The following is a 14,461-nucleotide window of genomic DNA, read 5'->3' as shown; positions in this document are numbered from 1 at the left end:
GTTTTGTTTTTGTCTTTATCTATCTTTTAGTTTTATTAATTATAAAGGGTTATATTTTATATACTACATTATTTGCAATTAAAACGTTTATGTACTTCCTTTGATCCGAATATTGTGACTTTTTTTTAAATTTCTTACTTTTTGTTGTGCATAAAATCAACATGAATAAAAATTTCTATCATCTGAATCTTTTGTTCAAAGCACTAGATGGGTGTGAACCAAAAATATCTTATTATTGATGGCATGTAACCAAAGGTTGAAGAAGGGTCTTACAGGGCAATGGCTATGAAGGTATGAATATAGTCCTGTTCATATATTTTGAAGTGTGTTTAAGTTATGCAACTCATGGAAAGGGTTTTAAATATTGCTCTTTGGTCAGTGGAGCACTGAACTACTTTGCTTTTAAGTTTTCAATGGCATCCTAAATGTAGCTATCATTTCATCTTAACGGTTTGTGTGGTAGGTAGTTATTTTTTAATTTTTTTAGTTTAGATTAGTTCTGCCATCCACATCCAGCTAAGGGATATCCGGCATCAAGGCCTTAATCAATGTTTGAGGTTCAAGCATCTCGTAATGTGTTTTGGATGTGTGTGTGTGTATGTATAGGATTCACCGTTATGATGAAAAGAAGGTAATAAAACATTCAATCTTTCTCACTCTCTGGTTGCTTTCATTCAACTTTGGCCAAGTCATGCAGTGGGGCTTTGTTGGAACAGGATACAAAATGAAGCCTGAAACTCCAGAAGGTTTGTTCTGTCCGTCTCTGTTTCTCTCAGGAATGGCCAGTGAATAGAGTGCTTGTCTTTGTGTTAAAATTAAACAAAATATGGCTTTTTATTTTTCTTTTCACAGGCTATCCATCAAAAATAAACACCTTTTTTTAATTTGGCCTATTAAGATTTAGACTAATAGAATTCCCACATCTAGCTAATTTACAATATTTTTAGAAACAAATGTGCCAAAAAGCTATTATACATTATTCATAGAAAGGGGTCCGAACTGTTACTTCATAGCTGTCGCGATTTCATGGTTATCTGTAACATTTCAGAAGTTAATGCTGTACTAAATTTAGTCAAATGGAATGATTTGGTTTCAGTTAACGGGAAACCTGTTTTATATTCAAAATTTAGCTTTTCCTCGAGATAATAAAGCAGACAAAGAGTACATTTGAATGGATGTTATCTTATGAACTCTTGACATGACATTTATAAATGTACACACTCATTGCCATTTCAAAACAGGTCCGAGTTAGCTCATTGACTCGGAGTACTCTTAATGAATTATGGTTGCTCTGGTAAATGTATCAAAAAAAGCAGTTGTGATTTTTTTTTTTTTTTTTTTTTTTTTTTTTTAAATGACAGAATAAGTAGAGTGACAGTGCCACATTATGGATTTTGACCGGTCGTGCAGTGGGAAGTGTTTACGTGTTTAAAGTAAAGAAAGATTGGCTCTGAATCATCGAAGCGAGTCTTTTTTTTTTTTTTTTTTTAAAGCGAATCCCAAGCCGTTTCATATTAGCCTCAACAATGAGATATTAGCGTGTTTCCCGCTTGAAATGAAAATTAAATTAATTATTTCCACTAGGTGAAAATAATTTAAAAAGCGATTGACTGGGCACGGCTGTAATCAAAGTAGAGCTGCGTTTACAAGCGATGCTTTTATTATGAAACGGAAGTTAAATCGCGAATCTTTTTTGGAAAAATGAAATCGTTTGGGACTCGCTGAGCACGTAAGGTAAGGCATTTTGACCTTGTATGCATCGTCAACCTGTTTAGGATCGAAACCAAAACACGAACCTGTCATTACCAATAATAAGGGCACTATGTAACCAAAGTGGGACCATTGGTGTCTTAGATGAGCTTTTTCCACAAACACGGAGATCTCACTTCACTGTTTTCCGCTCCTTTGATGCCAAATAATAACCAGAGTTTTGATGATCCCAGCTGTGCACGTCTTTCTAAAGTATGTTGTTCTTCAAGAGCAGGAAAACATTTAAGCTCTTGGCGGAGGGGATAGTTGGAGCTGCAAATGGTTGCTAGTGACTGGATTGCTTTATTAGCCAGAGCAGAAAGTGGGTCAGGGAGTAATGTCTAAAGAGAAAGAAAGGCCTGGCTTTCACTCACAGCAACTCATCCTGACGTGCCATCCACGCCGTTTGCCATCACGTTGTCAAGGACCTCCACTTTACTGCCAAGCCTGAGCTCGGTTTAACTCTCTTGGGTGGGTAAATTCACTCTTTCTCTAGCCACAGCTATTTCTCTTTTGGATCACGATGCCTGCCAGGAACATAAATGTAAATATTATACTGGCCTAGTTGCCCTTTAAGTAATAATTCGTTAACATCAGTAGGAGATGATGATGATAATGAAACTTTTCCTGTGAGACACATGTTCCACAATGCTTCTGTAGTAACACTTTATTTAGGGGTCTCTTAACTAGTTACTAGAACCTAAAAGCCATTTATTAGTGCTAATTAAGCATACGTTAATGCCTTATTCTACATCTTTAATTATTAATAAGAAGCCAATTAAGAAGTTGCTGAAGGACAAGTTGTAGTTAATATTAATTATGACTTAGTGTTATCATTGTGACCATTACAAAGTGGTTTATCTTTTGTAGTTCAGATGCAAAAGCCTAAATATACGTTTTTGTTTACTTAATATATGTTTGTTTACTGTGTATTTTTATTATACATATATATACACACACATATCAAATCAAAAAAATATATGCTGTATTATATTTACATGTATACACATATTGATAATAGAAATTAATAGAAACAAAAACATTAACTATATAAATGCATGCATTGTTATATATACATTTTGGGAAGGAACTTTGAAAAAGCTAATAATTAATAAAATATTTAAATATAAAATAAATCATTTTAAATGACTAAAAATTCTATTAAATATTTGCATTTTATTTATGAAATAGTTTACCTGCATGCCAGGTGACGTCATTTAAAAAAAATAATAATGGGAATCTCTGCATGAATAAGAAATAACACAAACACGTGCATATTAATAATAAAAGTGATAATTCGAATAAAAAATTATTGCTGATGCATGGTTGAGAAAACACTGACAACTGAAATAATTCTTGTATTTTTAGGGGTCAAGTAATATGTAATTGATAAAAAGTAACCGTAGTAGTCAAACTACAAGGAACTGGGAAAAACAAGGAGGTGGAAAGAGAAGGAACGATAGGATAAGAGTGAAAACTGATAAAACATGAATGTCGTGGGTCAAAGAGAGACAGAGCTGAACCAACACTGACTACACAAAACATCGCATTCGATTTTCGTAATGCGTCCGAACACAAACCAGGTTTCACAGGTCTCGTGGGTTCCTCTGCTCCGCTGGAGAAAGCGCATCCTAATCCCAATCTGTTTTCCAGCAGAGTTTAATTTGCTTATCTTTGGCTGCGCTTGTAACGCTTCGTGCCAAACCTTGCTGAGCTTGTGCTTGTGACGCTGCCTTTGAAAGCGTCTTGAAACTGTTTATAGCCTCCGTCTCCCGAGACGCCGGCTTTCTGGGCGCATGTTGACGGAGAGCCTGTCTGGGCTAAATTACACCTGGTCTAAAGAGGATTAGTTGAGGAGAGATGGCTGATAAAAACGACGCAGGCCGAGAAATCTCTGAGCAGATTTAAGATCAGAAGAAGCTTAGGTGAAATGTTAGAACCCAATTATGCAGAAATCCAAGTAAACTATGACATTTCTCTTTTTCAAAACTGATCAAAGTGTCGGCAACCCTGTGATTATTTGGGGTTGAATGTTGCGAGCTTGAAAGAGTGTCTAATAAATGTCAGTAAATGGGTCAATTACTTAAAATATTGTAGTATATTAATGATTATGAAAATCATACTTAGTAGCGTAATCCAACTTTCATAAGGTAATGTATTCTAAGTATTCTTTTTAGAAATTATATATATATATATATATATATACATATATATATATATATATATATATATATATATATATATATATATATATATATATATAATAAAAGACTTTGTCTAATTATTATCCCAAGCCCTTAAATATGATTCACAACACCCATGAAACACATGCAAAGACTACAAACAACGACTTTTACGACAACATTTTATTTCAAAACAAAAGAACATAGTTTAAAAAGTACAAAAAACAATGTAGTCATAATCTGAGTCATTTAGAGAATGATTCATTTACACGATTCCTTTGAGAAAAGCATATAAGATTTAACATGGACCTATATGATATCTCTGATGTTTATTACCCATAAAACCTTCATCAAAACAGGGTCTGGGAGTCATATAAACACAACATTGGCATCATAGTGGCACTGCAATAACTTAGACTCAACAGAAAATGACAAGGGCTCTTTAGAAAAGCAAAGGATTGTGGAAATTGGCGCTTGCGATGTATTGTGACAATATTATATACAACATGTTATTATGAAGAAAAAACAAACTCGTATATCAAGCGTGGCCGGATTCGGGGTTGTAAATAGTTTCTCGTGTCCGATGTGAAAAGCTATTTGTAATCTTCCGCTGTGGTTATTTCGTGGTGGATCAAAAGCAGAGGCAGGGAGATTTAGTCAAAATCTCAGCCATGCCTCGGTAATATAAGAAAAACACACAAACCAAAAAAAAAAGAAAAACTTACATTAAAAAAATCTACACAGGGGATACATTGATTTATACATACAGTACACGTGTAATGTATGATAATTTGTAGTAAAGTTTTTAATAATGCACCCATACACCATTGCGACTGTGACATGTGCAAAGTAAGGTGATGCTGCTTGGTTTACGTTTCAGATTTTTCTCTCATGTTTCAAGTCGTTCCATAAACACCTAAGTCTCTTCAACTAGCGTCATCTTAAAGAAACAGCCAGCGAAAATGAAAAATTAATTTCATCATCACCGAATGATGACACAGTTTTCTCTCTTGCGCTTGAGCTATTTCTCTATTTCTTAATTCATTATGGTCTGGTACTTTGTGCTTCAATTCAAAGAACTAAAAAGCCACACATCCCGATATAAGCCACTAAAAATCACTGTGCACAAATAAATGTCAATTACCTGAACAAGCAACAGCCGCTTGCCTTCCCATGGCAGAGACATTTTACCAAAAAACTTGAATTTTGCTATTTAGTTTTGAAAGAAAACCGGTCTCATTTACTTAATCCGGGTGCATTTTAAGTGATTCGTACGGCACACTCATTACAATAAAATATAGAATCAGATCTGCTTCAAATCGGAGTGCATTTGTGCCTGCCCTTTCGAAAAGGTCAAAGCATAAAGGCATGAACCAAAAAGCAGCGTTATGAAGGTAAATCAAAGCACTGAAGCAAAAAGTACAGAAAATGGGCAAAAGAGTGACTTTAAAATGGAGCAGGACAAATATTCATTTTAACTTAAATAGTAAGGCTATATAAAATTGTCTTCAAAGGTTTACTTTTTAAAAACAATTAAAAAAATATATAAATTGACATTGTGAATTTAACTTCACGTAAAATATCACAAAACATTTGCGAATGAAGCAAGTTTCGATCCAGGTGATGTCACTTTTTATGTGTATTAAAAGAGGATGGTAAGTGACTTATGTTTCTTCAGGAGAACACTAACTAAGATTTTTACTCATAAGTCATATAATGACAGTCAATGGGACTCACAGCTTTGAAGTCACAGGATAAAACCCTGCGGCTCTTGAAAAATACGCCAGTCTAAAGACACTAAGCGATTGGTCTGTGCGTTTTTGTGTCTTTGGAGCCTCAATATATTGTCAAAGAACCACAAAAGTTAATTTGGTTTTGTCTGTGTATGTTTTTTTGACTCAAAGCAATGGGTCCATTAAGTTTATAAGCATCAAATTCAGCGTTTGGGTGGAGATTAATTTAGTAAATGCATTTCCATCATAATTTTATGTGCATGTTTTCTTTTTGAAAAAAATAAACATGTATCCAGTTCTAGTAAATTTCCATTAAGCGTATTAGGTGGATGGTAACACAGCTAATGATTGCATTTACCTTTAGAACATCAAACCCTTATATATAGAGATGCGTGTGTTTATACATTAGTAATCAAGGGTATGCGGTCTTTCAGCATTACATTGCATCAGCGTAAAAGTGTGTATAAACCCATCCGATGTTTAGTAAATGAGACCCGATGTTTAGTTTTTGCCATTCAATGAAGAACCTGTACATGGTGGCGCTTGTCAAAAAGCGTGCATATATTTTCTCAATAAGCTCTGAATGAGACAGCTCCCGAAAAGTTACTCCTCCTTAAGATCTCCTTAGTGAGATGGTGCCATGTGCATGCAATTGTAGCATGAAACATCCATAAATCCATTAATGGAGACCAGCCACTTCCATTCTCAAACTTGCAAACTCACAAATAGGGCCTGCTGAAAAGCTCTGTAGGTGAATTTTTCCGCTTCTTTGCGTGTGTGATTCTGAATGTTGCTCCTGTAGAGTTTCATGGTGGCTTGTGTTCCATTTCATTGTTCTATCAGACGAGCAAATGCCCTTGATGCTGCGGGTGAGTCTTAGTATCGAGTTTTATTGCGTTAGGCCACGCAGCGGAGATTTTTGCGGAGGATACGGAACATTTATATTTCCTGTTTACTTCTAGTCCTCAGTAGTCCCACTCAGATGTGCAGCGTTACACACAAGGCCGAGGAGGTGGACGATCTGGAGGAGGAGCTCTGCCTGGAGGCGGGGCTTGAGGCGCGGGGCAGGGAGGCAGGGAGGATGGCGGAAGGGGCGATGGGAGAGAAAAGTAGAGAGTGTAGAGGAGACGATGACCAGATGGGGGTGGAGAATAGGATGGAGGTGGAGTGATGGGTGGAGACGGGTTCATGGCGGGAGGTGGAAGTGTAGAAGGTGCGAGAGAGCCGGAGGACAGGGAGGCGGGTGGACTGTGTGGTGGAGAAGGGCAGCTGGCCTTGAGGAGGCGGGCTGAGGTGCTTGGAGGGGGTGTAGATGGGTGAAGAATGGTGGTTGTAGGATGGATAGCGTGGAGGAGGGCTGTTTCAGATCCGAGTGAAGTTCATGCAAGCGAGCCTGAGAGAGAAAAACACAACAAATGATTTCAGACATATATATGGCGAAAAATATGCAGTGTTTTTTACGCTGTCAAGAAGCGTTGCTATGCTGTAGTGGATTGCTATACAGGGTCTAAAAAGGTTTTTAGCATATTTACCATACAGCTGCTAAAGTTTTAAGCATTATGCATGCGGGCTTTGCACAAGGTTGTAGCTATTTTAGGCTGCTGTGGAGTGGGTTGACAGGGTGTTGCTATGTTGGCCGTGACTGTTTTTAGACTGCTTTGGGGGTTTGCCAGGGTGTTGCTATGTTGGGGCTGTTGTTTAGCTGCTGTGGATGGTTGCTATGTTTTAGATGTACATGTATTGATGCGTGTTTATAAACTTTGTATTCAAAGAGAACACGTTGTGGAAGAGTTTTAGCCTTTTTATTTATTTATCATTGATGGAGTCGATTTGTCAAGGTGTTTGCTATATAGTGGATAGCATGTTATGAGATTTTTTTGCATGCTACCATGCATTCAAATGAGTTTTTAATGTTGTTGGCAGGATGTTCCTGAACTGCTGGTGGTTGCAGTGTAGTGTTGTTATCTTGTGGCTAAAACAGTTTTGAGTAGTTTTTAGCATGTTGCCCATCTATAAGGTGACTGCAAGGACATTTGCTCTGTATTTGCTAACATGTTTTTATAATCAGTTAGTGAAGTATTTTGCAGTGTTATTGTATTCTTTGGAGTTTTCCATGTTGCTATGCTTTTGCTAAGATGTTATGGATAGTTGTCAGGGTGTTACTACATATGCAGTTGCTAACAGTTTGCAGTTGCTAGGGTGTTTTGTGCTAAGGCATTTGCTATGTGATTCACATAGCATGTGCTGAGTGATGTTAAACATGTTGTGTTGTCATGTACTTTTTATGAAACCATTGCAGCGCTATGTTGCGGAAACTCTCAGAACTGCCCGTGACATTTACTGGCAAAACATTTTTCATGGAGTCGAATCATTTTGAAAACTGAGGTTGAGAGAAATCAGCCTCAGAAGAAACTGTAAAAAAACTGTTTTGTTGCCGTCATGTGGGGACAACGTGGCAGATGAAACAACGTGTTATGTTATTTGACTCCAGTTCAGATGCAATGAATAAAGCCAATCTTAAATCTCTGAATGCATGTGGTCGAGCTATGGGCAAAGCAAACATAGTGTCGATGAATATCATTACAAACACACACACACACACACACACACACACACACACACACACACACACACACACACACAACAAGAGGCAGAAGAGCATTGCTAAGAGGCGGGCTGAATGCTGTCTGTACTGTAGCTGTAGGAAGCTATAAATGCCAGACATGTTTAAATGATACACAGAAAGGTTAGTTGTTGGTTGTTTACTAGAAACACTTATGGAAAATTAGAAGAACTCTCTGTCACAATTTCCTATGTCAACTAATAAAGAACTCAGGTTGGCCCAGAAACACAGTGTGAGTTTATGCAGTTAAGAGCTTATAGTATTATGTCCTTAAAACAACAAAAAGCCTGAAATGATTTGATACATATAGCTCTATAAAGTTAGAACAACCAACTACTTATAGTAAAACAAATAGAAAAGAAATCATAATAGCAAATGTGGAGGAATAGAAGACCTGCTTTATATAGTGTAATTTAAGCCAATCATATGTTTGGTTGGCTTGGAATAAAGATTGATCTTGTCAGGAATATGCAGAGTTTTTTTGCAGGAATTTTAATTTTATATGCCAACATCAAAGGGATTTTGGAAGTTAAGACACTTTTAATTAAAACATCTTTAAGGGGTTAGTTCACCCCCCAAAATGAAAATTCTGTCAATAATTCCCCTCACCCTCATGCCGAATTTCCAAACCCGTAAGACCATTTTGGAACATAAATTAAAAGATGCTGTAGCAAGTCTGAAAAGTGTTTCATGCCCTATCATATATGATTTAAACCTTATATGTATTGTTACTGTATTATGTGTTCTGTATTTGAGCAGGGGGCGATCACTACACAATACACCAGGAAAACTGAAATGATCCAGGTCCAGAAGCATTAGTAAATGCATTAGTTCCAAAGATGATCAAAGTCTTACAGGTTTGGAACAACACGAGGGTGAAGTAAATATTGCCAGAAATTTTCATTTTTGAAATAAACTAACCCTTTAAGTACACTTATTTTAACACAATATAATTGTGCACAACTCAAAAAGTTGTCAACATTTTTGACAATGAAAAAATGCTTAAAATTGTGCTCATAAATAAAAAATATCAACTCATATATAGTTTATTTGACCTCATCTTGCATCCTGATATCTAATTCCAAATAATATTAATGTTTTCCTAATTAACCAATATCAAAAATGAAATGTTGCACAAAAGTTATTGAAGTGCACATGAAGCTAATATAGTTGAGTTCAACGTCTACTGACTGTGTTACACTTTCATTTGAGAAATCCCTGAATTTCAATGTAGCTGTTTGTCAGCGTTCTCAGCATTTCCTCTAGTATAGAATTGGCAAATACGCTTTGCCAGGTTGTAAAGATAGGCAGGAGTGAAAAGAGTCCTTTTAAAGGAAAAGGGAGTATTTAAACTGGCAACCTTAAACATTAAAACTCATATAGAGTCTACCATAGTTTTTCTCCCTCTTTTTCATCTGCTGGGCTGCAGCCACTGTGCAACTGTCGCCACACTGTCTTCATCAGAAGTAGTCAAGGACAGCAGCCAGATCTAGTTTCTTTTTAATTTTACGGTCGCCAGACCCTACAGTTTTCTTAACAGCATTGCTACACTCGCCAAAACATATAACTGCTTAGATCAAAATTCCCTTTTCACTCCTGTTAAATGTCCGGCATACGTTCCTAGACGACTTCCGCTCTGCTCAAACTGTCTCATTGTCACCACTTACTCCAACTTTGGGTGCATAGAATAATGATCACTTTACAAATTAAAAGCTTAACTGTGCCTTCCTGTGAAAAAGGAAGCATTGATGTTTTAACCAGTGCACATATTAGACATATGTGCAGACAACAGGATAAGATTTATGTGCACTGCGGCCAACATAATAAAAGCATCTTGAAAATTACAATTGGTGAGAAATCACATCTGAAGAGGCATGTATACCATACTTATGCCAAGAATCAATAACTTTCAAAGAAAGAGAAAAAGCTGTTTTATCTAAAATGAAAAGCTTGAAGTTTTCACATCTACTCTATAGTTAACTAAAATTATTAACAAACACAATTTTAATAACGTTGCAAATAAAACATCAATGGCACATACTGATCTTAAATAATAATGGTCTAAAGCGTAAAGTGGAACATTTAGATCTGGAAGCTATTATGCTTGTTAAAATATCATCTGCTTGTAATTAGCAACGAATTCATGCTGTTTAGTGATTTTGTATATCTGTAGCATACAGAGCTTGACCACACTGACTAGCTGGACAGAAGCGTTTGGCAGCAGCAATAACTAGTTAACTTCCCTTTTTGTTTTCTTTTTAAAATAGAAAGGTGTTTTTGATCCACTCGAAGAAGCTCAACAGACATGTATGACCACGGATTTACTATGCACGACGAAAACCACAACCTTGCAAACTCACGTCACAGAATCTGGGTCAGACCCTGATTTTGAATGTTCTACACACATACCGTCAACACATCCAGCCCCAGCTATGTGACTCCGTTTACCGGGTAACACTTAGTTCTTAACATTATTGAATTAACATTAAACTAACAGTTAAAACACTTCTAAAAGCATTACTAATCTCATGTAATGTTAATTTTAGCTCATTTAATGCTATTAAAATAAAATGTATTTTTAAGTTTCTTGAGTTAATGCTAGTTAATCGTTATCTAATGATAAGCAATATGACCTGCAAACTCTTCCATTTTACTGTTCAAAACTGATGTTGAGATTAGAAAAAAGATCGCTGCAATTGGGTATCATAGAATATGTAGATGTATTTGTTTCAAGCAAAAGAAAGCAAATGTTTCTGTACTTGATTAAAATGAAGTAGTGTTTATTTATGTTTGGTAAAGATTAGAAATTTAGGTAATTTTTGGTAACACTGTACAATAGGGAACACTTATTAACTAATGGGTGGAACTAAATTTGCTGCTTAATAATAGTTAGTCTGACACTTGTTAGTTTAGGTATTGGGCGAATGAGATCATCTAGAAGTAAGCCATTAATATGCTTAATTAGTATTAATAAATGGCTAAATATTCTAGTAATATGCATGCTAATAAGCTACTAGTTAAGAGTACCTAAAATAAAGAGTTACAAATTTACTAACTGCAGTAGCGTTTTTACATAGGGGAAAATTCACTAGCATACTAAATACTGTCTTATTTAGGCATGCAGTAAAGCATGACAGATTGCGCGATGCTGAATCATTCATAACCTTGCATTGCAAGATGCAAAATTACACCAGCTTATTGTGTTCGGTTGAGATTTTATGGGTACGTTTGTGGTGTTACATGATTTGGTATGTTTGTTTTGGTAATTAGGCGTTAAACAACGCAAACGGTGCATGAAAAAGAAACGTCATCACACATTTTTGTCAGTGTTTTATTAATGTAATCCAGATATATATACAGTTACATCTGTCCACACATAGATGCGCGTTTGGAAAATGAAGCAGATATTCTTGCGAAAGATTACAACTAGCTTTCAACAAGGTTAACAACTTGGGTCCTCAACGCTATCTCTGGCTTAAAAATACTTTAAGCGGATCGATGCCAGGAATCTTTTCTGATGGGTTTGCCAGACAACATCCTACCCCCGGCAGCATAACTGTCTGTATTTTGCTTTTCTGGCTCTGTGTTTTGTCGATAAATGTTATTGCATATATGCATCATCACGCTAACTACCATGCACCTAAAGCAAAAACCTGTGTATCCCATGCCATCACGGCATCACATCTTCAATTCCTTGAGCTTAAAGTTTAAAGTTTTAAGTCGATGGTTTCAGTCTGAGATGGTTGAAGTTTAAAGTAGTTGAATATGAATGTGTGACCTTGTCTGTATGGCTGTAAATATAGCAACAATATTGCAAATTTGCAGCATCAACTTGCTGTTACTGAACTAAATTGTATCAGCGTAGGCTATAATGACATAACTACACTGCTGTCTTCTGTGAAACATAGCCGATCTGAACTAATTTCATAACTGAATAATGACGATGTTGGCTTTTTGAGCTATTTAACTGCAGAAATTAGAGAATTGCCTCATGATGACAACATTTGCATCAGTGATTAGTTTTTTGCTGCTTTGAAACAAATGATTTTGTATTTAAATAAAGGTGACTTGATTTGAAAGCCGGCTTGACTGCCACTGTGTGGTGATCAGAAGGGCTGTGAGCTTTAGTCATCCAGGTCACCAAATGCCTTTTCCCTATTTATTTTTGGATCATCTGGATGTGTTTTAAGTTTCGGCATGCGTCCAAGTGACTGTGCATTGCGGTGAAATGTGTGGTTAACCTCATAGTGTATTCATCAGATACTCTAATCGCTGAAATTGTCTTGCTCCACATTCTGTGTCTTGTACTATGTTTGGCTGTTCTCTTGTAAACAATTGTATAATTTTCCTGATGTACAAGTCTAGACTATATTGTCCAATGATCGTTTCTCTATTTCAGTCTAGTAAGTTGAGTTTCTTTTATGGTTAAATCAAAATCTGATTGCTTTGTTGGGTAGTCAGTGTAATCCAATGTACATGTAGATTCTGTATGATGCAAGTCATCACCCAGCAAATATCATCAACTCCATGTTACCTGCCAGATACATGCGAACTTAACACCGGATCTCTGGCTTGGCAATGTTGATTTTTGTGCTATCTGTTAAACATCTCTTTAGAGTAGGTCCCAAAGTTGAGGCCAAATGTGACTCTGGTTTGACCCTCAAACATACAGCGGGATGACATTTTAGCGCTACTAAGTGAGCTCCTCAGAGAAAATGTAGGTGTGGAGTGTTGATTTTGCAGTGCCTCAGTTATAAATATGGCCACCACCCTCCACTGCACATGGCGTTACGTCCAAGCGGATCATTGACATTGGACCTCATCTCTTTTACTTTGGTAAAGAAAGCTGCATGTTTTGAAGTGGAAAATGACCGCCTGTCTTAGCAGCTCTTAGGCTAGTAGGAGCCATTGGTTATTGGCAGTGCACTGTACGAGATCGGTAGTGCGTGTGTGATTTGAAACAGTTGGTGTTTCTAAATTTTAATTTGCAAAGTTGTCACTAAACTGTTGTTATGTGGTCTTTTTGAGCACTAAGGTACTAAAGCAGCCTTTTTGCTTGAGACTATGTACGTAGAAACTCCTTGCAGTGTCTGGTTGGCATAAACATCATTTTACAAACAAGTGATTTAGTGATTTGAATCCCTTTTGTGAACCCATTCTTCCTCTTTCCATATATATATATATATATATATATATATATATATATATATATATATATATATATAAGAAATGGAAATAGTATGCCTTGAGGAACACCTGAATGACGTTATACCCCTGTTTGGTTTGATTTCCTTGTCTGTTCTTGGCAATATTCGTGGTTTTTGTGTATCCATAGTTGTCTTGTTTTCTTGTATATTAGTTAGTCTTGTAAATAAATTACTTTTGCTGTTAATATATCCTTGCCTGAACTCTTCCTTGCTGATTCTGCAACAAGCCTGCAAACATGAAGAGCATTCTATTCTGCATCCTGTCCTTAGATGAGCTCTCGCTCTCCAGTGGATGTGACCTGCGCCTTCTTCTGCAGCAAGTAATCTTGCATAAATAAGAAAAAACATCTTGAGTTAAAACTCTAGAACACCTAAAGAACTTCATTTCATGCAAATCTCATTGCCATCTGGGATATATGATATGCATTTCCTCAGTTTATTGCTTGTTCCAGGAGACCCAGCATGGAAACAGGTGACTTTAACTCTTGAACTGTTGTTTTCTTCATTGAGCAAGGATGAAAGAATGTTAAAAAACCCAGCGAGTCAAAGAAAATACCATGCTATAGAGAGGAAGCCAAGTCTAACACAAAATGTATCACTAATGTTCATGATAGGGTTTTGTAATGTTGATCTTGTTTGATAAACATATGCACAAATATATACACAGTTGACTCAAATATTATCATCATGCTCATTGAATCCTATGGTTTCATTTCTGCATGAAACACAAACTATTTTTATTCATACAACAAAGTGGATGGTGAGCACAAGCTGCAAAAATGTCAAAATCTCTTTAAAAAACTTTAAAATCTTTTCTGTGTAAAGCCCCAACCAGTGTGAGGCTGGTTTAATTTCCTGTCTATCTGTGGAATAATGCTGTGTTGGCTTTTCATATCTGCTTTTCATCACTTCAGTAAAGCCAAGTCACATTGAATTAGTGACATTTATAATACTGATTTAACAGAT

This window comes from Puntigrus tetrazona, chromosome 8, assembly GCF_018831695.1.
Source record: "Puntigrus tetrazona isolate hp1 chromosome 8, ASM1883169v1, whole genome shotgun sequence".
Classification (NCBI taxonomy): Eukaryota; Metazoa; Chordata; class Actinopteri; order Cypriniformes; family Cyprinidae; genus Puntigrus; species Puntigrus tetrazona.
This window is presented reverse-complemented; position numbering follows the sequence as displayed.